We start from the raw sequence: 27236 nt of genomic DNA, 5'->3' as shown, positions 1-27236 counted from the left end.
CTGTATGGTGCGAAAAGTGGCAATTGACCCTGAATAAAGAAAAGTTTGAAGTTATTCACATGAGTACTAAAAGAAATCCGCTAAATTTCGATTACGCGATAAGTCACACAAATCTGAGAGCTGTAAATTCAATTAAATACATAGGGATTACAATTACAAATACTCTAAATTGGAACGATCACATAGATAATATTGTGGGTAGAGCAAACCAAAGACTGCGATTCATTGGCAGAACAATTAGAAGGTGCAACAGGTCTGCCAAAGAGACTGCTTACACTACGCTCGTCCGCCCTATTCTGGAGTATTGCTGTGCGGTGTGGGATCTGCATCAGGTGGGACTGACGGATGATATCGAAAAAGTACAGAGAAGGGCAGCACGTTTTGTATTATCGTGAAATAGGGGAGATAGTGTCACAGACATGGTACGTGAATTGGAGTGGCAATCATTAAAACAAAGGCGTTTTTCGTTGCGACGGGATCTTCTCATGAAATTTCAATCACCAGTTTTCTCCTCCGATTGCGAAAACATTCTGTTGGCACTCACCTACATAGGGAGAAATGATCATCACGATAAAATAAGAGAAATCAGGGTTCGCACAGAAAAATTTAAGTGCTCGTTTTTCCCGCGTGCCGTTTGAGAGTGGAACAGTAGACAGACAGCATGAAGGTGGTTCATTGAACCCTCTGCCAGGCACTTTATTGTGAATAGCAGAGTAATCACGTAGATATAGATGTAGATGTAGAATGGGGAAGGCGCACGATCTATCTGAGTTTGACCGAGGGCAGATTGCGATAGCCCGGAAGCTCGGGTCGAGCTTTTCGGAAACTGCATGACTTGTCCGGTGTTCGAGGAGTACTGAGGTGAATGTCTTCAACACATGACCACGCCCGGGTTCCCGGGTTCGATTCCCGGCGGGGTCAGGGATTTTCTCTGCCTCGTGATGGCTGGGTGTTGTGTGCTGTCCTTAGGTTAGTTAGGTTTAAGTAGTTCTAAGTTCTAGGGGACTTATGACCACAGCAGTTGAGTCCCATAGTTTAAAAAAAAAAAAAAAAAAAAACACATGACGAAACCAAGGTAAACCAGGTCCAGAGGTCGTGGGGTCGGGCGGCCACCCCTCATTACGGATGTCGGACGTCGTAGGCTGGGCAGACTGATAAAACAGAACAGGCTGCAAGCTGTGGCGGAACTGGCATCAGACCTTTACGCTGGACAGAGTACAAGCGTTCTGAACACACAGTGCACCCAACACTCCTAACGATGGGTCTCTGCAGCCGACGACCCATGCAGATGCCAATGTAAACACCACGACATCGGCCACTGAAACTGAAAAGGGAACGTGACCATCGCCATTGGACGTTGGCTCCCTCACAGATCGTTGCATGGTCTGATGAATCTCTACACGTTCTTCATCATGCCGATGGGAGTGAGCGAATCCGTTATTGTATGGGTGGTTTTCTCTTAGGGGGTGGCACTGTTCCTCATATGGCCGGCCTCGGTGGCCGTACGGTTCTAGGCACTTCAGTCCGGAACCGCGTGACTGCTACGGTCGCAGGTTCGAATCCTGCCTCGGGCATGGATGTGTGTGATGTCCTTAGGTTAGTTAGGTTTCAGTAGTTCTAAGTTGTAGGGGACTGATGACAGATGTTGAGTCCCATAGTGCTCAGAGCCATTTTTTGTTCCTCATATGTCATGCCCTAACGTCCTCTCCTGCCATAGTAATTGATAATGTTGTGTCTGATTCACTTCTCTTGCTGACGTACCTTATAGTGGATGTGATACAGCGTTGTACACATTGGTTCCGTATTCGAATCGACAGCTTGCCCACATGGTGTTCACTTACGGAAAGTCAAATGTCAACGGGCGGCGGGCAGCAAGGTTGTATCAAGAGACCTATCCCGGCTGACAACAACCAGAGTATTCAGTTTTTTGCAACAGTGTTTCGCGTTTGTCTGAGACAGGGTCGTTTTAGAAAGCAGGAAATCATGAAGGACGTACCCGAAGTGATTGGACACTAGACTTGGAGGAAAATATGATGAACACTGTGGAAGGCGACCGCCGTCTCAGTACCAGGCAGTTGGCCCGCCAGTACAGGGTATGCCAGACGATCGCGTGGAACATTCTCCATGACAATTTTTACTACGCTTATGACTTACAGCTTGTGCAGAGCTTACTAGCGACAAACTTCCGGCATTGGGAGCAGTTTTGTCACTGGTTTCTTCACCAGGCCACCACGATTCCGGGATTTGTGTCGTCCATCCTATCAACAAATGAGGCCGCCTTCGTGCGGAGTGGTACATTCAACTTTCATAACAGCCATCTGTGGGATGGTATGCAGAACCCCCACAGTATTGTGACAGCCAATCATCAGTATCGGTGCAACCGGAATGTGTGGGCCGGGACAATTGGCGATCGTATTTTGGGACCAGTCTTCCTTCCAGGTCACCTAACAGGCTGGAACTATCGGCGTTTCTAGCGGGTGACTTTGCCTCCTCTACTGGAAGAAAGGCCTTTGATGATTCGAAGGGTTATGTGGCTGCTACATGATGGTGCTCCAGCCCACTTCGCCGTTAACGTCCGGACGCATCTCAATCGTGTCTTCCCTGGTCGATAGACCGGAGGGGGGTTCCTGTTGGATGGCCTGCTCGTTCAGCGGAACTGAACCCGTGCGATTGCGGGTTATGGCGCCATCTCAAAAAAAATTGTCTATCCAGAGCCCATTCTAGGCGTGGAGACACTGGAGCAGCGTATTCATGCTGCCTTTGACACTGTTCGGATGCAGCCTGGCAAATGTGAACGTGTGAAACAGAACATGCTACCGCGCGTACACGCATGTGTTGAGGCGCATGGAAGCCATTTTCAACACATACTGCAACTGTGGTTGCATAGTCCGGCGCATTTGAGAACGCAGTCTCTGTAACAATGTATGATTGAATAAATGGTCTCTAGCATTAACTTTTCAAAACCTCTGAAACGAAGTAGATGACGCTAAGACAAGTAATTTAATATAAGACATATGGGACCGCAGATGTCGGGAAATACTCCAAAAATGGATGAGAAATGATGAATGTGTAACGTCACCAGACGACATACATTGCAGCATGTGCATTCCAATAATAGCCAGTTATTCACGTCAGTGTAGCTCCGACCTCACGCGCGGGACTTCAGTGCGTAGATCTCAGTGTTCGAGTCCTGCGTCTGGCAGGCAGTATTTTTTTCACTGCGTTAGACAATTATAGGTTTACATTGAGGTGAGATCTACTGTTCTATTACCGATTTCGGGGTCTCCGCTGGTTTACTGCGAAGTGCAGTACAACAGAAAATTTACCACACTGTGTTGCAAGTCAATGAGTATAAGCTTCCGAACTGCGTTCGTTATCAGTAAATATCCTACGTTTTCTTTACTAAATAATGTCTGTAAACAAAAAAATAATGGATAAAAGGAAAGAAACACAAGATAAGAACAGCTTTATCTTGGTTACAGTGAAGACAGTAATTTTTTAACTTCTTTGTTTACAACAGATCACAGTGAGAAAAATGGTTCAAATGGCTCTGAGCACTATGGAACTCAACTGCTGTGGTCATAAGTCCCCTAGAACTTAGAACTACTTAAACCTAACTAACCTAAGGACAGCACACAACACCCAGCCATCACGAGGCAAAGAAAATCCCTGACCCCGCCGGGAATCGAACCCGGGAACCCGGGCGTGGGAAGCGAGAACGCTACCGCACGACCACGAGATGCGGGCTCACAGTGAGAAAAGGTGTTCGAAATTTGTACCTTTTGCTCGGATGCAAGTATTGCATCGCTCAAACGCTGCATGTGCGGCGATGTGTGTAATCTGTTGACGTTACATATTCAACATTTCTCATCCACTTTTGGAGTATTTCCCGACATCTGCGGCCCCACATGTCTCATATTAAATTACTTGTCTCAGCGTCATCTACGAGACTTCTAGGGTTTTTAAATGTTGTTAAGAATCACTCTGTATATTTATATACCAGACGACGCTCCAATAAGTATATGAAACACACACGTGTATTCGAATTAAACGGTTCGTCAAAATTTCAAAGCAATCGTCGGAGAACTTTAGGATACCTAAGATTTTTAACAAACGAACATTTGCGTTTATATAGGCTAATTAAAAATGTAAATGTTCGTTTATTCAAAGTTGAAAATTTCCGTACGTTCTTCACCGATGGCTTTGAAATTCTGAAACAACATGGCAATCAAATACGCACGTGTTTCTATATACCCCCCGGAGCGCCACATACAATATATAAACATATATGTAATAACTATAGGGAAAATCTGTATACAAGTATTTATGTCCGTTTGTTCAAAATCTTAAAACTCCAAAAATTCTTCACCGATTCCTTCAAAAATTTGACACAACATTGCATTGGAATACGGGCGTGTTTTATATACCTATTTTTAAATATATATAATATATAAATAAATATATAATATCCCATGTGGGGTTGTTAGATCCCCCATCGGGCGCCTCCCCAGGTGGTGGATAGGGGAAAGCCTCCCAGATATGGGTGGTACTGGGGAAATGAAATACCCAGGGTGGACCAAATACTAACTTAGGCCTAAACCCAGCGGCTAGTGGTCAGCGTCTGTTCACCAAGTTGGTGCGGCTGCTACAGATATGTCTTGATCTCAACAATCAAGCGTTTAACATTTGTGATCTCCGAAAGGGATCACCACAGCCACCTTCAACTTCAAAAAGCACGAGGGAACAACAGGAAAAACATTTACTACCCTAGCTCCCAGTAAATATACTGGACTTTCCTGGTCTTTGGATTCTGTGGGACCAGGAATCTGATGAGAAGGAGAAGAATCGGAGCTTCTCGAAACCTCTTCGCAAACACTATATTGGCACACTCAACACAGATATGCTGGTCAAGATAGGCTTACTTAAACAGCTTACGAATGTTCTCAAAAATTTCACATCAGAATCCTCCAAATGCAAGAGACGCGCTTCATAGGCGAAAACCACTTCAACACAGAAAACTATAGGATACACAAAGGAAAACCTGTCTCCAGAAGAGGAACGCCGACACTGTTTGGCACAGGATTTGCGGCTCACATATCAGTCATAGAGAACATCCTTAATTTCAGTTCAGTATCAGAAAGAACCTCTGCAATAACCTTCAAATCAGGTAACAAAAGATACACATTCAACAATGCACATGTGCCAACAAACGATCACACAGAAAGAAACCACAAGAAATTGAAGACTTTTGGGAAGACATGGAAGAAATAACAAATAAAATACCAGAAAGACATGTTAAAATTGTATTAAGAGACCTGAATGCACAACTAGTCAAGGAGAAGGAGTACAAGCAAATCACAGGCCCATAATAGCACACACGCGCGTCAACAAGAATGGGGAACATCTTATACTTCACTGTCAAAATTTTAGCTTAAAAATTATGTCAACCCAATTTCAAAAGCCAAAACGAAAACACACGACATGGAAAACGCCCAAAAACGTATGGGGAGAATTTCAAATACATCACGTAGCCATCACAGGCAAAAATGAAAGCGAAATTCTGAACATGAGAACACGCAAAGAATTCTTCGAGTCCGATCACCACTTGCTATAAGTGAAAATTAGGCCGATCCCAAGAAACAGAAAGGCAACACAGAATAAAATTATAAGACCGGCCCAGAATACTTGAAGATAAACAAAGATAAATTTATTGAAGATATTAATCAAAGTCTAACAGAAAATTGGACAGACCTCGCGAAGGCAATTCAGAATGCAATGCGTTGAGGTCAACCTCCTAAGAAACGAAAACATACACGATGGAACGCAACTTATGATCAGGCCATTGAACGTAGAATCTTGGCCTGGAAGAAGTTCAGCGGCAACAGAACAAAAGAGACTTGGCAAGATTTCCACAAAGTCCAGAAACCATCTTCGAAAGACATTAGAAGAATGAAAAAGATATACAACAAAAATATAAATGAAATCGAGGAAAGCTTCAAGAGAAATAACACGAGAAATTTAAACAGAATTTTCAGCGAAAATATACAGGGTTATCAGCCTCCAAATATCTGCTTCAAAACAACAGACGGATCTCTGGAAAGAAATTTTGAAGAAAAGTGCAAAACTCTTAAAAATTACTTTGATAAACTAGTTAATTGCGAAAAGCCTAAAGAAAATTACTCTTCACGAAAACAATACCAAACCCAGAATCAAAGCCGCCTTCAGTAACAGAGGTAGAAGAGATTATAAAATAGCTAAAAAACAACAGAGCCCCAGGGGAAGACGGCGTTATTTCCGAGTTCTGGAAACTCAAAGACAACCATCACAAAGAAAATCCATTCTTACAGAAATACGGAATACAGAGAAAATTCCACAGGAATGGAAATGTGCGTTGATTCATACACTCCACAAAAAGGGCGACTTATCAGACCCCAAAAACTACAGAGGTATCTGATTATTACCGATCACCTACAAAATTCTCTCCAAGACATTACTCAACAGACTAAAATCACAATCTGATACAAAGATAGGCAAATACCAAGCAGGCTTCAGAAAAGGAAGGTCCTGTATTGAACAGATTTGGAATCCGCTAATGCTTCTGAAGGTCAGAAAGACGAAAAACACTGTAGTTACATTCGTGGACTTTAAGAAGGCCTAGACGGGCAGATTCTCTTTGACACGTGAGAAGAGTATGGAACGGACAGAAAAACTAGGACACTCATACAACAGACACTTACAAACACCACATCGAAAATAAAATTTATGGGAGAAATCTCAGAACCGTTCGAGATACATACAGGGGTCAGACAAGAAGATGGTCTCTCACTGCTTTTATTCAATATTGTCTTGGACGAAATTATCAAACAATGGGAAGAAAAAGTAAAAGGAATTAATTAAGGAAGAACGTGTGCAAACAAAACGATCATAAAATACCTGGCATTAGCAGATGACCTTGCAACACTCAGCAACAATAGACAAGAAGCACAAGGAGCTCTGGAATACTTACATAAAGTCTCTTAGAAAACAGGTCTACAGATATCGTATGAGAAGACGCAACACAACAAGAAAGAACAACAATCAAGCCATATAAACAAAATACGAAAAGGTTGACAGAGTGGAAAAATTCAAATATGTTAAAAACATGCAAAGAACAGAAAAACTTCAGAAAGGATACCAACTGATGTGGAAACACTACAATAAAAGAAATATTTCAAGACAGGCTAAACTCAGGCACTACAGTACAGCTCCGCACTGTCGCCTGATAAACAAAGTGAGAGCCTACGGAATATCAGACCAGCTGTGTGGCTGCATTGAAGAGTTTTTAGCAAACAGAACACAGCATGTTGTTATCAATGGAGAGACGTCTACAGACGTTAAGGTAACCTCTGGCGTGCCACAGGGGAGTGTTATGGGACCATTGCTTTTCACAATATATGTAAATGACCTAGTAGATAGTGTTGGAAGTTCCATGCGGCTTTTCGCGGATGATGCTGTAGTATACAGAGAAGTTGCAGCATTAGAAAATTGTAGCGAAATGCAGGAAGATCTCCAGCGGATAGGCACTTGGTGCAGGGAGTGGCAACTGACCCTTAACATAGACAAATGTAATGTATTGCGAATACATAGAAACAAGGATCCTTTATTGTATGATTATATGATAGCGGAACAAACACTGGTAGCAGTTACTTCTGTAAAATATCTGGGAGTATGCGTGCGAAACGATTTGAAGTGGAATGATCACATAAAATTAATTGTTGGTAAGGCGGGTACCAGGTTGAGATTCATTGGGAGCGTCCTTAGAAAATGTAGTCCATCAACAAAGGACGTGGCTTACAAAACACTCGTTCGACCTATACTTGAGTATTGCTCATCAGTGTGGGATCCGTACCAGGTCGGGTTGACGGATGAGATAGAGAAGATCCAAAGAAGAGCGGCGCGTTTCGTCACAGGGTTATTTGATAACCGTGATAGTTCTACGGAGATGTTTAGCAAACTCAAGTGGCAGACTCTGCAAGAGAGGCGCTCTGCATCGTGGTGTAGCTTGCTCGCCAGGTTTCGAGAGGGTGCGTTTCTGGATGAGGTATCGAATATATTGCTTCTCCCTACTTATACCTCCCGAGGAGATCACGAATGTAAAATTAGAGAGATTCGAGCGCGCACGGAGGCTTTCAGACAGTCGTTCTTCCCGCGAACCATACGCGACTGGAACAGAAAAGGGAGGTAATGACAGTGGCACGTAAAGTGCCCTCCGCCACACACCGTTGGGTGGCTTGCGGAGTATAAATGTAGATGTAGATGTAGACAGCTGTACCACCAGCACCACTCTACACATCAGAAACGACCACAATCGGTGCATCAGGCACCACATTGACAGAAATAAATAAAATCTTCAAAAAAAAATTTTTTTTGGAGCAGTACACAGAGATAGTAAATGGATGAAGAGACCAACCAAAGAATTATTTGAACACACATGCAGGCTCACAGACATGATCAGAAAACGACGACTAACATTCTATGGACACATACATAGATTGAACAACAGATTCGCAAAGAGGATTTTTGATGTAGTAAATAACAATTGGTTTCATTAAATAGAAGAAGACTAAAAGCAAGCAGGAATCAATTTTGAAGTGGTAAATGAGAGAGACAAATTCTGGAATAAAATTATAAACACGAAATTTGAAGTAAGAGAAAGGAAGAAAACAGGCACAATATGGACAGTGCAAAGGAAACAGGAACACAGCCAAAGAATGAAGAGGGTTTGTGAAGAGAAACCGAAGAAGGAAACAAGAAAAGAATGAATGATCATGTAATATGGCAGACATCAAACCCAAAGCTCTCGGGTTCGATTCCCGGTTAATCATAATATTTTCATCTTTCAGTTAATACTTCATTCACATATTTGTTGATGTGAAAAATGCCGGGCTGCACCGTGGTCCGGAATCCATGTTAAACTGTAGGTCCACTTATAATAATAGTAATAAATAGGCAAATAAATAAATAATAATAATAATAAATAATAATAATAATAATAAATGGGTAACTCACTTCGAAGGTCGGAGGAACGCAACGGCATACCATCTCCAACAGGACCATAGCTAGTAAAGCACTTTAGTGTTCAAAGCGATCTTCTTATTGATGACTGCCTCAGTTATTTATTTATAGTAATATACTGCTTTTGAAACCGTTGGGATAGCCGTGCGTGTTAAAACGCCGCGACCGGCCGGAGTGGCCGTGCGGTTCTAGGCGCTACAGTCTGGAGCCGAGCGAACGCTACGGTCGCAGGCTCGAATGCTGCCTCGGGCATGGATGTGTGTGATGTCCTTAGGTTAGTTAGGTTTCAGTAGTTCTAAGTTCTAGGCGACTGATGACATCAGAAGTTAAGTCGCATAGTGTTCAGAGCCATTTGAACCATAAAACGCCACGTGCGGGTCGGGGAGGTGCGCCGGTCCCAGATCGAGTGCGCCTGGCGGATTAACGACGAGGGTCGGTGTGCCGGCCAGCCTGGATGTGATTTTTAGGCGGTTTCCCACATCCCCATAGGCGAATACCGGGCTGGTACGCAGGTCCCGCTCCTGTTACACGATACGCAAACATAAAGAAAGATTTCGCTCGCTTTCACATGACTAACATAGCACACAAATAGTTGGCGTACACGTATGCCGTCCTGAGGGACAACGGGATGGCGGCAGTAAGGGCATTCGGCCACCCATTAAAGTAACCATGGCATATTCGTTAATAAACATGCCGACTGTGCACCGATCCGGGACGAGGCCACAAGAGAAATGGAAGAATATGGTCCTTTGGAAATAAAAGTTTTTTTTTTAATTTCGTGTGCTTAAGTTAAAATTCATTCCACGTGGCTATCATCGTTTATGTAAAAGACAAAGTCTTGTGAAATTGGATTTCTCTGTCTGATACACCTTGTACTTTGATGTTACACATATCAAAATAAGTTTTGCATCACCCTGGATCCCAGAACTCCTGAAGATAAACGTTGACTGTGGATATTGTATCACAGACACAGTCGCTTTGACTGTTCAGAGATGTCACTAAATCGGCCCAAAGATGTAAGCAACCATGTATGAGCAGCGCCTATTAGATCAGTTCCAGTCATTCCATCAGGAAGGAGGCACATGTCTCGTGTTGACCGTAGTTCAGCAATGCCTAAACGTTCAGTACCGCGGTTAGATCGCGCCTGCACTGTTGCTTTGTGCCAGAAAGGGCTCTCAACAAGGGAAGTGTCCAGGCGTCTCGGAGTGAACCAAAGCGATGTTGTTCGGACGTGGAGGAGATACTGAGAGACAGGAACTGTCGATGACATGCCTCGCTCAGGACGCCCAAGGGCTACTACTGCAGTGGATGACCGCTACCTACGGATTATGGCTTGGAGGAACCCTGACAGCAAAGCTACCATGTTGAATAATGCTTTTCGTGCAGCCACAGGACGTCGTTTTATGACTAAAACTGTGTGCAATAGGCTGCATGATGCGCAACTTCACTCCCGACGACCATGGCGAGGTCCATCTTGGCAACCACAACACGATGCAGCGCGGTACAGATGGGCCCAGCGACATGCCGTATGGACCGCTAATGACTGGCATCACGTTCTCTTCACCGATGAGTGTCGCATATTCCTTCAACCAGACAATCGTTTGATACGTGTTTGGAGGCAACCCGGTCAGGCTGAACGCCTTAGTCACACTGTCCAGGTAGTGCAGCAAGGTGGAGGTTCCCTTCTGTTTTGGGGTGACGTTATGTGGGGCCGACGCACGCCGCTGGTGGTCATGGAAGGTGCCGTAACGGCTGTACGATACAGGTATGCCATCCTCCGACCGACAGTGCAACCATATCGGCAGCAGATTGGTGAGGCATTCGTCTTCATGGACGACAATTCGCGCTCCCGTCGTGTACATCTTGTGAATGACTTCCTTGAGGATAACGACATCGCTCGACTAGAGCGGCCAGCATGTTATCCAGACATGAATCTTATCGAACATGGCTGGGATAGGTTGAAAAGGACTTTTTATGGACGACGTGACCCACCAACCACTCTGAGGGATCTACGCCGAATCGCCGATGAGGAGTGGGACAATCTGGACCAACAGTGCCTTGATGAACTTGTGGATAGTATGCCACGACGTATACAGGCATGCATCAATGCAAGAGGACGTGCTACTGGGTTTTAGAGGTACCGTTGTGTACAGAAGTCTGGACCACCACCTCCGAAGGTCGCGCTGTATGGTGACATAACATGCAATGTGTGGTTTTCATGTGTAATAAAAAGGGCGGAAATGATGTTTATGTTGATCTCTATTCCAATTTTCTGTACAGATTAAGGAACTCTCGGAACCGAGGTGTTGCAAGAATTTTTTGATGTGTATACGCCTATAATATTGAGCGTTGCAATTTCTTGTCTGAGTTTTGAAATGCAACAAGACGGTTGAATAAAAAAGAATTGCAATCAAGACATTCCTAAGTATCACTCATGTAATTGTCAAGAAATATCTTCTTTCGCTCTGTGGTCTTAACAGTCGCAGGAAGCGTCTTTCAGTTAATTGTCCTGCGTACATTGGCTCGTATGCAAATACACTAAGGTGACAAAATTCAAGGAATAGTGATATACACAGATACAGATGGTGGTGTAGTATCTCGTACAAAGGTACAAAAGGGCAGCGCATTGGCGGAGCTGTCATTTGTACTCGGGTGATTCATGTGAAAAGTTTTCAGACCTGATTATGGCCGCACACGCGAAATAACAGACTTTAACGCGGAATTTTAGCTGGAGCTAGATGCATGGGTCATTCCACTTCGGAAATCGTTAGGGAATTCAATATTCAGAGATCCACAGTGTCAAGAGCGTGCCGGGAATACCAAATTTCAGGCATTACCTGTCACCACAGACAACGAAATGACCGACGGCCGAGAGCTGCGGCGCATGCGTAGAGATGTCATTGATAACTGACAAGCACCACTGAGTGAAATAACCGCAGAAATCAATGTGGGACGTACGACGAACATATTCTGTAGGACAGGGTGGCGATATGTGGCGCTAATGGGCTATGGCAGCAGACAACCGACGCGCGTACCTTTGCTAACAGCGTGACGTCGCCTGCTGCGCCTCTCCTGGGATGGTGACCATATCGGTTGAACTCTAGACGACTAGAAAACGGTGGGCTGGTCAGACGAGTCCCTATTTCAGTTAATAAGAGTTGATGGTATGATTCGAGTGTGGTGCAGACCCCACGAAGCCATGGTCTCAAGTTGTGAACAAGGCACTGTACGATCTGGAGGTAGCTCAATAATGGTATAGGCTGTGTTTACTTGAATGGTCCAACCGAACCGATCTTTGCCGACCGCGGTGGTCTCGCGGTTCTAGGCGCGCAGTCCGGAACCGCGCGACTGCTACGGTCGCAGGTTCGAATCCTGCCTCGGGCATGGATGTGTGTGATGTCCTTAGGTTAGTTAGGTTTAAGTAGTTCTAAGTTCTAGGGGACTGATGACCACAGCTGTTAAGTCCCGTAGTGCTCAGAGCCATTTGAACCATTTTGTACCGATCTTTGACCGGAAATGGTTCAAATGGCTCTGAGCACTATGGGACTTAACATCTGAGGTCATCAGTCCCCTAGAACTTAGAACTACTTAAGCCTAACTAACCTAAAGACATCACACACATCCATGCCCGAGGCAGTATTCGGACCTGCGACCGTAGCGCTCGCGCGGTTCCAGACTGAAGCGCCGAGAACCGCTCGGCTACACCGGTCGGCACTGGAAATGGTTTTGTCGGCTACTTGAGAACATTTGTTTCCAAAAAAATATCGAATTTTTATGGATGACAATGTGCCGTATCACCAGCCCATGATTGTTCGCACCTGGTTTGAAGAACATTCTGGACAGTTCGTACGAGTGATTTGGCCGTCCAGATCGCCCGAAATGAATCTCATCGAACATTTATGGAACATAATCGAGAGGTCAGTTCGTGTACTAAATCTTGCACCGGCAACGCTTTCGCATTTACGGACGGCTGTAGAGGCAGTACGGCTCAATATTTCTGCAGCGGACTTGTGCAACGACTTGTTTATTTCATACCAGGTCGAGTTGCGGCACTATGCTGGGCAAAAGGAGGACTGACACGATATTAGGAGGCATCCCATTACTTTTGCCATCTCAGTGCACAGTGCAATTACTTATACGACGCTATTAATTTAACGTAGAGCTACAAAAAAATCTCGTTCAGTGACCTGTAAGTAGAACCGTTTCTTTCACTAAGATGTGGAATAATTATCGTAAGCATTCAAATGAAAAATTTGTAGGCATGAGAGGGTATGCATGATGTTTTACTTCTGTGACGAAAAGAAAAGCATCAAAGCATACAACACAACGTGTTTTTCGAATAAAACGACGCAACTACCGACGACCACAGTACGTTTAGAAAGTGGCAAAGAAAAACAAACACAGCTGTTTTTTTCAGTGAAAAATACTCCACGGTACGTCATAGAACGTGGATATGTCATTAAATTGAAGAAAACTATCTGTGGAAGACGAGATTTAACGACAGTACTGTAGCAAAAAATGACTTGCTGTGAGACATTAGTTGGAAGAGATACAAGACGCACTATTTTAGATTAACTTCGATTTCAAAATGTCATGGCATATAGCGTACCAGTCTTGGTAAAAAAAAGTATTTCATGCCAGCTTAGGCCACGCGCTGCTCGATCGACAGCTTGTGATTTCCGGCTGCGTAACTTGAGGCTACGAGCAGCAGCTTCCCTTATGACTGGGTATCATGTCTGCAGGCAACAAACGTCTGCCACAACCAGCTGACTGACCATGGCGCCGACAGACCGACGAATGTTGTTTGCAAGTACGCGACAAAATTAGCCTTAATTAGGAAATCCATTCGGAAGACGAGTATTATGCACGAAATATTGTACAACAAGCACCTTCAGGGAGAATTTGACCACCTAAGCAGTTCACCATCTAAATTCGTCGAGTACACCATGATGGTGTACGGATCGATGACCAAGATGTATATGGTGCAGTGTGTCTCAATTCCCACTCGCTTCAAGGATTTTTTTTACAACATATGGCTTCTTTCGCCTCTGATAATAATTTGTAAATACTAATAATGTCAAGTTGCATCATTGTTCGGAGTCCAGATTAAATTGTAGGCTCCCATTCAACTTGCTGAGTAAATTAGTTCAGTGGTCAGATAAAGGTAAGTGCCTACCACACTCCATAGGACCGTGCCTACTAATGCACTGCAGGGTTAAAACCAATCTTAGGATTGATGAGAGATTTGCTTTTACAAGAAGATGACTGCAGATACGATCGGCTATCTACTAAATTGGTTAAAGAGTCCTGTTTCTTCTGTGAGCACAAGCTTTCAACAGCCAATATGCATCGAAGAAAGGCTGAACATTGCAGTAAGCTACATTTTATTAAGTTACACATAAATTTTGTAGCACTTATGGACATTTTCTCTTTTCAACTTATAACACGACTAGCATTAGAATTTTCCTCGTGGTTTCTTAATAATCTGCTATTGTAAGTCAATGCTGGTGTCTCTTGTTTTCTGTGTAGTTGCGTAAATAATTATGAAGAATTTACCATACGTCGTTAGATTTAAATGAACTTGTACGGATTTAATAAGTTCATTCAGCAAAAGGATTATTGCAGAAAACGTGTTTTTTTTTTTTTAATTGAATGATAGCTTAGTCGTGACCTGGAACTGGAAATGATGGCTATAGATTACAGTTTCCAATTTAAGACGTAGCATTTTTACAAACCGAAAACTGTAAATGAAACACTTTTTCCATTCAAATATTATGCTACAGGAGTATCATATCTCCAGCTCTCATTTTCATTTAGGTAGGGTGAACAATATCGACGAAAACAGAAAAGGAAATTAGAAGATCTGCGAAGAGATATTTCCAAGCGACACATTCTGCATTCCCTGATTGGCTGCTTTCGTCGAGTGGCGCAGACAGACAAAATAACGTAGCGCCTCTCCGTCTAATACTGAATAGTGGAAGTGCTGTTTAAAGGGACGGCCAACTTCACAAAATGTCGGGATATTAAAGAACTAGCAATCATAATAGAGTTTATTAACGGCGAAAACAAAATTAATGATGAATGTTCTTGACGAAGGTGATACGGTAAACTGATTACAGTGCTGTAATCTGACAGAATAGGAAAAACATTGTACAAACGATTAAAACAAATTATTATCTCGATAAAGGACATACACACTTACACAAAAAGAATTTGAGGAAGTACAACATACCGTCATTATACTTTATACTTTGAGCCGAGTTTTCATTGTAATTGTCAAACAGCGAAAAAAGTGGCTTTCCCCCGACCCAACTCTTGAGGCAATTCCAATTAAAAGAAACAGTTTTTATCTCTTTATTTTCTTTTTTTTGAACGATATAAACTTTTTCTTTGTCCAGGTATTGTAAAACATAATAATTAAGTTTATCATGACAGTCAGAAGTCGCAATCAGTATGTTTCATTTTTACTGGTGTCGCTCTATAATTTCACAAGAGCATGATCAGAAACTGTTTAAAATACAGTAGTCGGCTGCGTACAGCCAACTTAATCTCTGGTGCCCGTAATGTAATCAGCCAACAAATGTATTTTAAACAGTTTCTGATGATGCTCTTGTAAAATTGTAGAGCGAAACTTGTGGCTGTCCTAATGAACTTAATTTTAACAGTCGTTGTTTCTTGATCGCGCTAAACATGATAATTTTTCGCTTTGAGATATTGGCTCTCTCTTGTGAGAGAATAGCCGAAGAAAAAATATCACGTCCTCTTAAAAACTTTGCTGTATGTCACGTAAACGAAGCAAACAATAAAATAAAGATTGAGAAAACACAAAGCACTTAATTTACTACTACAACATGAGCGAATGCCGCGATAAAAGCTTAACTTAGGAAGATAGCAAACGTCAACGCCATCAGAACCAGTGCTCACTGATTGAAGCACAAGTTTCTGTTATATGCATCAGCCACTCAGGGACGGTATCGATATCTTGGACAGACTGCCATAGCTTACCTGAGGTTATGTTTTCTGAGCTGAAGGTGTCGGTCGCAGCCTGAATCTTATCACTACGCGAGACCTGCAAAATAATCAGCCTCTGCCCCATTCTGCATGTCATGAACTGTACTGTGTATCAGCATGCAATGTCAGTTTTTGTGAATACTGCAACAGAGTCTCTTACATGTATTCGCTGTCAGATGGAGGTTAAACCTAGATCTACATCTACATCCATACTCCGCAAGCCACCTGACGGTGTGTGGCGGAGGGTACTTTGAGTACCTCTATCGGTTCTCTCTTCTATTCCAGTCTCGTATTGTTCGTGGAAAGAAAGATTGGCGGTGTGCCTCTGTGTGGGCTCTAATCTCTCTGATTGTATCCTCATGGTCTCTTCGCGAGATATACGTAGGAGGAAGCAATATACTGCTTGACTCCTCGGGGAAGGTATGTTCTTGAAACTTCAACAAAAGCCCGTACCGAGCTACTGAGCGTCTCTCTTGCAGATTCTTCCACTGGAGTTTGTCTATCATCTCCGTAACGCTTTCGCGATTACTAAATGATCCTATAACGGAGCGAGCTGCTCTGCGTTGGATCTCCTGTATCTCTTGTATCAACCCTATCTGGTACGGATCCCACACCAGTGAGCAGTATTCAAACAGTGGGCGAACAAGAGTACTGAGACCTACTTCCTTTGTTTTCGGATTGCATTTCCTTAGGATTCTTCCAATGAATCTCAGTCTGGCATCTGCTTCACCGACGATTAATTTTATATGGTCATTCCATTTTAAATCACTCCTAATGCCTACTGCCAGATAGTTTATGGAATTAACTGCTTCCAGTTGCTGACCTACTATATTGTAGCTAAATGTTCAAGGATCTTTCTTTCTATGTATTCGCAGCACATTACACTTGTCTACATTGAGATTCAATTGCCATTCCCTGCACCATGCGTCAATTCCTTCAGATCCTCCTGCATTTCAGTACAATTCTCCATTGTTACAACCTCTCGGTATACTACAACATCATCCGCAAAAAGCCTCAGTGAACTTCCGACGTTATCCACAAGGTCATTTATATATATTGTGAATAGCAATGGTCCTACGACACTCCCCTGCGGCACACCTGAAATCACTCTTACTTCGGAGGACTTCTCACCATTGAGAATGACATGCTGCGTTCTGTTATGTAGGAACTCTTCAATCCGATCACACAATTGGTCTGATAGTCCATATGCTCTTTCTTTGTTCATTAAACGACTGTGGGGAACTGTATCAAACGCCTTGCGGAAGTCAAGAAACACGGCATCTCACTGGGAACCCGTGTCTATGGCCATAACAAAATATGAAACTGAAACAGAAATTGTAACTCAATCACCAGTCTACGATTAGGAAGTGCGAACAGTTAAGTTACAGAACTCAGGAGTGTGAAATTCGCAAGAAGTTGATTGTGCTTGATGAGTTAAACTCAAAATGCTATAACTGCTATCATTCATGGTCTGAACAGCCACTTTTCTTTGTAGCATTTGCATAGCACTACACGTAAAAACTGCACTTTCAATGATTAAACTCACGTCGCCTCCATACAACACGTCATCTACTTTTACAGACGAAAATACTTCAGTGAAGTGACTTATTCTTCTACCACTGACGTTTAGAGAACAACTCCCTGTCGAGGAACAGTTACGTAGAGATTGCACTTCCCACTTCTGCATTTGTTGGTTTGACTTCGGTGTAAAGTAAACATTTTCAGTTTGTCTGTCAGTGCACTGCCTGAAACAGTCGTTTACGGTCTCAAGATTTCCGTCATTGGTGTGCACGTGGAGAATCATTTGCACCTACTTAACCTCAATCACAACACGCTATTCAATGACTCTGGTGCTGCGAATGTAGAAATGAGAGCCTTGTGACCTACTGCTATTTGTTATCGAGGAGCGACAGCTAAGCAACGAGTGAAGCAAGCGTCTGCGTGTGGCCGGCTATGAAAATATAGTTCTTCGTGTGAGCATCGTCCTTCATAAATAAGTGGGTTGGAACTTAATAGTGGCAACAATTTATTTAGAGCTCATACAAAACAGATACGTGTTTCAAAGTTCTACTGACGTTCAAAGTAGTCACCAGCATTGTGTATAACCCGTTGCCAGCGATGTGGAAGTCGTAGGATACTCTTAGCGGTGCCAGTTGTGTAGACAGTTCCAGCGGCGCGGTCTATTGCCCGACGAATTTGTAGCAGTTCTGAAGTGAATACCGTGAAGTGTTTCCTTCAGTTTAAAAATCGAGTTGAACTCACGAGGGCTTGAGTCAGGGGAGTGCAGTACATGGTATAGCACTTAGCAGCCCCAACAGTCAAAAAAATCAGTAACAGTTTGCACTGTACGTGCTTGAGCATTGTCCTGAAAAATGATGGTCAGGCCCTGCAGAAAGTGTCATCACTTCTGTCTCTAAGCTGGTCGTAGCTTGTGTTCCAGAAATGAACACCGTAGAGACAGAAGTGGTGACACTTTCTGCAGGACCTGACCATCATTTTGCAGGACAATGCTCAAAGACATACAGTGCAAGCTGTTACTGATTTGTCTGGCTGATGGGGCTGCCAAGTGCTATACTACCTACTGCACTCCCGTGACTTAAGCCCTCGTAAGTTCAAGTCGATTTCTAAACTGAAGGAAACAGTTCACGGCATTCGCTTCAGAACTGCTACAAAGCCGGCCGCTGTGGCCGAGCAGTTCTAGGCGCTTCAGTCTGGAACCGCGCGCGACCGCTACGGTCGCAGGTTCGAATCCTGCCTCGGGCATGGATGTGTGTGATGTCCTTAGGTTAGTTAGGTTTAAGTAGTTCTAAGTCTAGGGGACTGATGACCTCAGATGTTAAGTTCAAAATGGTTCACATGGCTCTGAGCACTATGGGACTTAACATCTGATGTCATCAGTCCCCTAGAACTTAGAACTACTTAAACCTAACTAACCTAAGGACATCGCATACATCCATGCCCGAGGCAGGATTCGAACCTGCGACCGTAGCGGTCGAGCACTTCCAGACTGAAGCGCCTAGAACCGCTCGGCCAAACCGACCGACAGATGTTATGTCCCATAGTGCTCAGAGTCATCTGAACCATTTGCACTGCTACAAATTCGTCGGGCAAGAGACCGCGCCGCTCGAACTGTCAACACAACTGGCACTGCTAAGAGTATCCTACGACTTCCACTTCGTTGGCAGCGGGTTATACACAATGGTGGTGACTACTTTGAAGGTCAGTAAAACTTTGAAACACGTATCTATTTTGTACGAGCTGTGAATAAATAGTTGCCACTATTAAAGTTACAACCCTCGTATTTGTGAAAATAAAAAATTTCGGAGTTATTGCAACTATGGTACTTTTGTATCTTCTTTCTGTCGAAACACGCTCTTTGGAAATCTTAGGTTCGTGACAATGATAAAGATATGTACATCTACTTCTGCATTTCACAGCCATCACACGGTCTGTGGCGGAGAGTGCATAGTTAAGTATCTCATTCTAGGATAACACGCGACAAAATAGATGACCTGTACCCTTCAGTTGAGTCCGAAACCCTCTAATGTTAACGTGCTGGTCATTACGCAGGATGTAGACCATCTGATGGAAAGTGAACGGACACTCGTATGTCAAGAGGAATTGAGATCCAGATGTGACGAGATGCGGACCCACCAATATAAAAGGATGCGGGGAGTGTTGTGTAGTCGGTAGACAAGCAGCGGCTGTAGAGTGAGTCTGTCAGGAGAGCTCAGGGACTTCGAACGTTGGCTAGTCATGACCTGAGCAGCTAATCCAGCAGGACAATTTCAACTCTTCTAAACCTGTCCAAGTCCACTGTATTGAGAAGTGGAAACGCAGATCAATGTCCACAGCTAACGCAAGACCAGGCAGACCTGATGTACTCATAGACGGGGATCGTCCAGCGTTACGGAGGGTGGTTTCAAAAAATTAGCCGAAGGAATCACTAGTGAGTTTCAAAGTGCACAATGATTGTGTGTAAGAATTACTGATTTCAAGCCATCACACAATTGTTATTCAAGTAATATTGAGGATATTCAGCCCAGATGTCAATCGTGTGGTTATTGCCAGAACGTGTTTCGGGACAACCTTTTGCCATTTCCAAGTGCTAAAAGCCGGCCGTTGTTGCCGAGCGGTTCTAGGCGCTTCAGTCTGGAACCGCGCGACCGCTACGGTCGCAGGTTCGAATCCTGCCTCGGGCATGGATGTGTGTGATGTCCTTAGGTTAGTTAGGTTTAAGTAGTTCTAAGTTCTAGGGGATTGATGACCACAGATGTCAATTCTAATAGTGCTCAGAGCCATTTGAACCAAGTGCTAAAAACAAGGAAACCAGAGAAAACAATCCCCTTATACCGACAGACATATAAGGATTACAGACATCCTGAGTTATCACCTACCTTAAAAAAATTTTATGCCACTAGGCCTCCTCAAAACTTAAAAACAAGCTTCACACGAGCATTGTCAGGTCCTCCCTCGGGCATGGCTGTGTGTGTTGTTCATAGCATAAGTTTGTTTAAGTAGTGTGTAAGTCTAGGGATCGATGTCCACAAGAATTTGGTCCCATAGGAATTCACACACGTTTGAATATTTTAAAACCTAATGCTCAGCATCAATGATACTACTGTTTGTTATAAAATCTTTGAGAAATACCTGTAGGGTCCCAGTCCATTCTAACTAAAAACTACCTCTACGCTGTAATCTGACCGGAAATAGCTTGCATAAATCCTATGTCACTAGGTAAAATATGTTGCTAGCTGCTTCTTAAGGAGGATATCGCTGACGTGTGCCCAGAAATGCCCTTCAGACGCTTCCGTCTTCTCATTTGAAACACAACACCCTCATGCTTTCCGTTATATCCTCCAACGACTGCTGCTCATTCTTGAGGTGCTCTGCTACAGCTGACGAGCCATTCTCTCTATTATTATGCTCTTTAAATTTTTAAGGTAGGCTCTAATTGAGGATGTCTGTAATCTTTATGTGTTTGTCGGTATAAGGGGATTGTTTTATATGGTTTTCTCGTTCTTAGCCCTTGAAAATGGGGCAGGGTTTTACCGAAACATGTTGTGCCAATAGTCACGTGATTGTCAAGTGGAATGAATTTCCTCAGTATTGTGCCTAAGTAGTTAAAAAGAATGGGGTACAGTGGTCGAGTAGCGCCTCGTAAGCCACACATTTCAGTGCGAAGTTACGCTTGAGAGTGTGTAAAGAGCGATGGTACTGGACAGTGGATGGCTGCAAACGAGTGATTTGGAGTGAAGAAACACGATATAGCCTGTGACTATCAGATGAAAAGGTTTGGATGTGGCGAATGCCTGGAGAACGTCACCTGGCGTCATGTGTAGTGCCAACAGTAAACAATGGAGGAAGTAGTGTTACAGTATGGGAGTGCTTTTCGCCGTCATGGTGTGGTCTCCTTACAGGACTTACGAAAACGCTAAATGCGGAAGGATATGAACACATTTTGCAGCATTATGTACTGGGTGCAGCAGAAGAACAGTTCGGAGACGATGATCGAGTTTATAGCATTACAATGCACCCTGTCACAAAGAAGCATCTGTGAGGCAATGGTTTGTGGACGATGTTATTCCTGAAATGGATTCGTATATCCAGAGTCCTCATCTGATCTCAATGGAACACCTTTGGGAGGAGTTAGACGTCGACTTCGCTCCAGACCCCAGCGTCTTGCGTGACTACCTTCCGTGGTGTCGGCTCTTGAGGAAGAATGGGTTGTGATTCCTGCACAGACGTTCAGGTACCTCATTAAAAGTAGCCTAGCAGAGTTCAAACCGTCATAAAGGTGAAGAATGGACACACTCCATATTAATGTCCACTAATACTTTTGATCCGATAATGTACACTATGTGATCAAAAGTATTCGGACACCTGGCTGAAAATGACTTACAAGTTCGTGGCGCTCTCCATCGGTAATACTGGAATTCAATATGGTGTTGGCCCACCCTTAGCCTTGATGACAGCTTCCAGGGGAATGGCAGCCCATTCTTCACGGAGTGCTGCACTGAGGAGAGGTATCGATGTCGGTTGGTGAGGCCTGCCACGAAGTCGGCGTTCCAAAACATCCCAAAGGTGTTCTGTAGGATTCAGGTCAGGACTCTGTGCAGGCCAGTCCATTACAGGAATGCTACTGTCGTGTAACCACTCCGCCACATACCGTGCGTTATGAACAGGTGCTCGATCGTGTTGAAAGATGCAGTCGCCATCCCCGAATTGCTCTTCAACAGTGGGAAGCAAGAAGGTGCTTAAAACATCAATGTAGGCCTGTGCTGTGATAGTGCCACGCAAAACAACACGAGGTGCAACCCCCCTCCATGAAAAACACGACCACACCATAACACCATCGCCTCCGAATTTTACTGTTGGCACTACACATGCTGGCAGATGACGTTATCTGCCTTGTGATGACTGGGTGTTGTGTGATGTCCTTAGGTTAGTTACGTTTAAGTAATTCTAAGTTCTAGGGCACTGATGACCATAGATGTTAAGTCCCATAGTGCTAAGAGCCATTTAGATGACGTTCACCGGGCATTCGCCATACCCAAACCCTGCCATGGGATCGTCACATTGTGTACCGTGATTCGTCACTCCACACGACGTTTTTCCACTGTTCAGTCGTCCAATGTTTACGCTCCTTACTCCAAGCGAGGCGTCGTTTGGCATTTATCGGCGTGGTGTGTGGCTTATGAGCAGCCACGTGGCCATGAAATCCAAGTTTTCTCACCTCCCACCTAACTGTCATAATACTTGAAGTAGATCCTGATGAAGTTTTGAATTCTTGTGTGATGGTCTGGATAGATGTCTGCCTAATACACATTACGACCCTCTTCAACTGTCGGCGGTCTCTGTCACTCAACAGACGAGGTCAGCCTATACGCTTTTGTGCTGTACGTGTCCCTTCACGTTTCCATTTCACTATCACATCGGAAATAGTGGAGCTAGGGATTTTTAGGAGTGTGGAAATCTCGCGTACAGACATATGACACAAGTGACATCCAATCACCTGACCACGTTCAAAGTCGGTGAGTTCCGCGGAGCGCTCCATTCTGCTCTCTCACGATGCCTAATGACTACTGAGGTCGCTGATATGGAGTACCTGGCAGTAGGTGGCAGCACAATTCACCTAATATGAAAAAAGTATGTTTTTGGGGGTGTCCGGACACTTTTGATCAGAAAGTGTACCGGTATGCATTTCATCCAGAACCTGTATCAAGTCATTAATAGTGAGTGCTTTGTATTTTGACTCCTTTAAATGTGCTGCTATGGTGAAAGGGTTATCAGCACACATTGTTCAAGGTTCTTTAAAACGTGTGCCTAACGTTCCTCCCATTTGGCCAATGTAAAATTTTTGGTATTTTCCACAACTAATTTTATAAAAGTATTGTTATGAATACGGCTCAGGTCTACGGAATATTTGTTTCAGTCACATCAGTGCTTACGAACTATGCGCATTTCAGTCGTTCGCCTGCTGAGCTCGGCCTTAACGGTACGTTATCGCACAACAAAAACGGAGGAAAAAGGTTAAATGCGCAGGTGGATTCCGAGTAACAGAGATATCAGTCAGACTGCTTCCTGCTGACTGAAACAGAAGCGAGGCACAGCAAGCTGATGTCAAAGCACTACGTGGCCGATTCCTAGAAGGTTCTACTGGACTCCGCTTCATACCGCTTGCAACTCTCATCCTCACTGATAAAGAAATCCTTGCTTTTAAACGGTTTAAAATACCATGCTCTTCCTGTTTGATACTGGACAAGTCTCACAAGTCTCGATTCTCATTTATGCTGACAGCGAATTTCCACAGTTATTTTGTACACAATCATGCTCTCTACATTACCAGACATTGAGTAACTGCACTTCTGATGGCACTAAAAATTTCCTCTGAAATTATATGAAAATCCTTGACAGCACCAAAAAAAAAATCAACGAAGATATAAAGCAACTTCTCAAGTGATATATGAGACGCGTTATACATCGCGGTGTGATTCACTGTTAAAATTTCGATATTGTATATTCCTAGAAAAAGGAACACATTATTTCCTCCTACATACAGGGTGTTCGGAAATTTCCGTTGCAAACTTGTAGGAATTGTAGAGCGCAGTCAGGAAGGTTTGAACGGGAACCCACGTCCGGAAACGTACCATTTCCGTTCTTCGACCGTTTCAATTCGGATGTGTAACGCTTACACGTCTGCTGAGGGAAAGAGAAAAGTCTCAGAGCTGTTTGACCTACTATGCAATAGGTTAAACAGGATGATGTGTACTACCTCAGACGGTCACCTGATGTCGTATGCGAAGTTTAATATACTAGACTCTTGTAGAGACAGAGGAAGATTTGCTGGCACGAGCTACGGCCGCTACACTAGAAAGCGAAGACACACCAGGTGGGGTGGAGAGTGCGTACTAGAACATGCTTCATACTTACAAAGTCTGTAACGACGTTGGTGGTCGCCAGTACTGTTCTGTACGCACAGTATGCTGGGTTCTTTTTTGATTTGGAATAATGTAAACACCCCCCCCCCCCCCCCATGAACCATGGACCTTGCCGTTGGTGGGGAGGCTTGCGTGCCTCAGCGATACAGATAGCCGTACCGTAGGTGCAACCACAACGGAGTGGTATCTGTTGAGAGGCCAGACAAACGCGTGGTTCCTGAAGAGGGGCAGCAGCCTTTTCAGTATCTGCAGGGGCAACAGTCTGGATGATTAACTGATCTGGCCTCGTAACACTAACCAAAACGGCCTTACTGCTGGTACTGCGAACGGTTGAAAGCAAGGGGAAACTACAGCCGTAATTTTTCCCGAGGGCATGCAGCTTTACTGTATGGTTAATGATGATGGCGTCCTCTTGGGTATAATATTCCGGAGGTAAAATAGTCCCCCATTCGGATCTCCGGGCGGGGACTACTCAAGAGGACGTCGTTATCAGGAGAAAAAAAACTGGCGTTCTATGGATCGGAGCGTGGAATGTCAGATCCCTTAATCGGGCAGGTAGGTTAGAAAATTTAAAAAGGGAAATGGATAGGTTAAAGTTAGATATAGTGGGAATTAGTGAAGTTCGGTGGCAGGAGGAACAAGACTTTTGGTCAGGCGAATACAGGGTTATAAATACAAAGTCAAATAGGGGTAATGCAGGAGTAGGTTTAATAATGAATAAAAAAAAAGGAATGCTGGTAAGCTACTACCAACAGCATAATGAACGCATTATTGTGGCCAAGATAGACACGAAGCCCACGCCTACTACAGTAGTACAAGTTTATATGCCAACTAGCTCTGCAGATGACGAAGAAATTGAAGAAGTGTATGACGAAACAAAAGAAATTATTCAGATAGTGAAGGGAGCCGAAAATTTAATAGTCATGGGTGACTGGAATTCAGTAGTAAGAAAAGGGAGATAAGGAAACATAGTAGGTGAATATGGATTGGGCCTAAGAAATGAAAGAGGAAGCCGCCTGGTAGAATTTTGCGCAGAGCAAAACTTAATCATAGCTAACACTTGGTTCAAGAATCATAAAAGAAGGTTGTATACATGGAAGAAGCCTTGAGATACTGACAGGTTTCAGATAGATTACATAATGGTAAGACAGAGATTTAATAACCAGGTTTTAAATTGTAAGACATTTCCAGGGGCAGATGAAGACTCTGACCACAATCTATTGGTTATGAACTGTAGATTAAAACTGAAGAAACTGCAAAAAGGTGGGAATTGAAGGAGATAGGACCTGGATAAACTGACTAAACCAGAGGTTGCACAGAGTTTCAGAGAGAGCTTAAGCGAACAATTGGCAGGAGTGGGGGAAAGAAATACGGTAGAAGAAGAATGGGTAGCTCTGAGGGATGAAGTAGTGAAGGCAGCAGAAGATCAAGTAGGTAAAAAGACGAGGGCTAGTAGAAATCCTTGGGTAACAGAAGAAATATTGAATTTAATTGATGAAAGGAGAAAATATAAAAACGCAGTAAATGAAGCAGGCAAAAAGGAATACAAACGTCTCAAAAATGAGATCGACAGGAAGTGCAAAATGGCTAAGCAGGTATGGCTAGAGGACAAATGTAAGGATGTAGAGGTGCATATCACTAGGGGTAAGATAGATACTTCCTACAGGAAAATTAAAGAGACCTTTGGAGAAAAGAGAGCCACTTATATGAATATCAAGAGCTCAGATGGAAACCCAGTTCTAAGCAAAGACGGGAAAGCAGTAAGGTGGAAGGAGTATATAGAGGGTCTATACAGGGGCGATGTACTTGAGGACAATATTACGGAAATGGAAGAGGATGTAGATGAAGATGAAAACGGAGATACGAAACTGCGTGAAGAGTTTGACAGAGCACTGAAAGGCCTGAGTCGAAACAAGGCCTCGGGAGTAGACAACATTCCATTAGAACTACTGACGGCCTTGGGAGAGCCAGTCCTGACAAAAGTCTACCATCTGGTGAGCAAGATGTATGAAACAGACGAAATACCCTCAGACTTCAAGAAGAATATAATAATTCCAATCACAAAGAAAGCAGGTGTTGACAAATGTGAAAATTACCGGACTATCAGTTTAATAAGTCAGTCACAGCTGCAAAATACTAACGCGAATTCTTTACAGACGAATGGAAAAACTGGTAGAAGCCGACCTCGGGGAAGATCAGTTTGGATTCCGTAGAAATGTTTGAACACGTGAGGCAATACTGACCCTACGACTTATCTTAGAAAATAGATTAAGGAAACGCAAACCTACGTTTCTAGCATTTGTAGACTTAGAGAAAGCTTTTGACAATGTTAACTGGAATACTCTCTTTCAAATTCTAAAGGTGACAGGGGTAAAATATAGGGAGCGAAAGGCTATTTACAATTTGTACAGAAAGCAGATGGCAGTTATAAGAGTCGAGGGACATGAAAGGGAAGCAGCGGTTTGGAAGGGAGTGAGACAGGGTTGTAGCCTGTCCCTGATGTTATTCAATCTGTATATTGAGCAAGCAGTGAAGGAAACAAAAGAAAAACTCGGAGTAGGTATTAAAATCCATGGAGAAGAAATAAAAACTTTGAGGTTCGCCGATGACATTGTAATTCTGTCAGAGACAGCAAAGGACTTGGAAGAGTAGTTGAACGAAATGGGCAGTGTCTTGAAAGGAGGATATAAGATGAACATCAACAAAAGCAAAACGAGGATAATGGAATGT

This window comes from Schistocerca cancellata, chromosome 4, assembly GCF_023864275.1.
Source record: "Schistocerca cancellata isolate TAMUIC-IGC-003103 chromosome 4, iqSchCanc2.1, whole genome shotgun sequence".
NCBI lineage: Eukaryota > Metazoa > Arthropoda > Insecta > Orthoptera > Acrididae > Schistocerca > Schistocerca cancellata.
The sequence above is the reverse complement of the archived record's forward strand: the minus strand, read 5'-3'. Positions refer to the sequence as shown.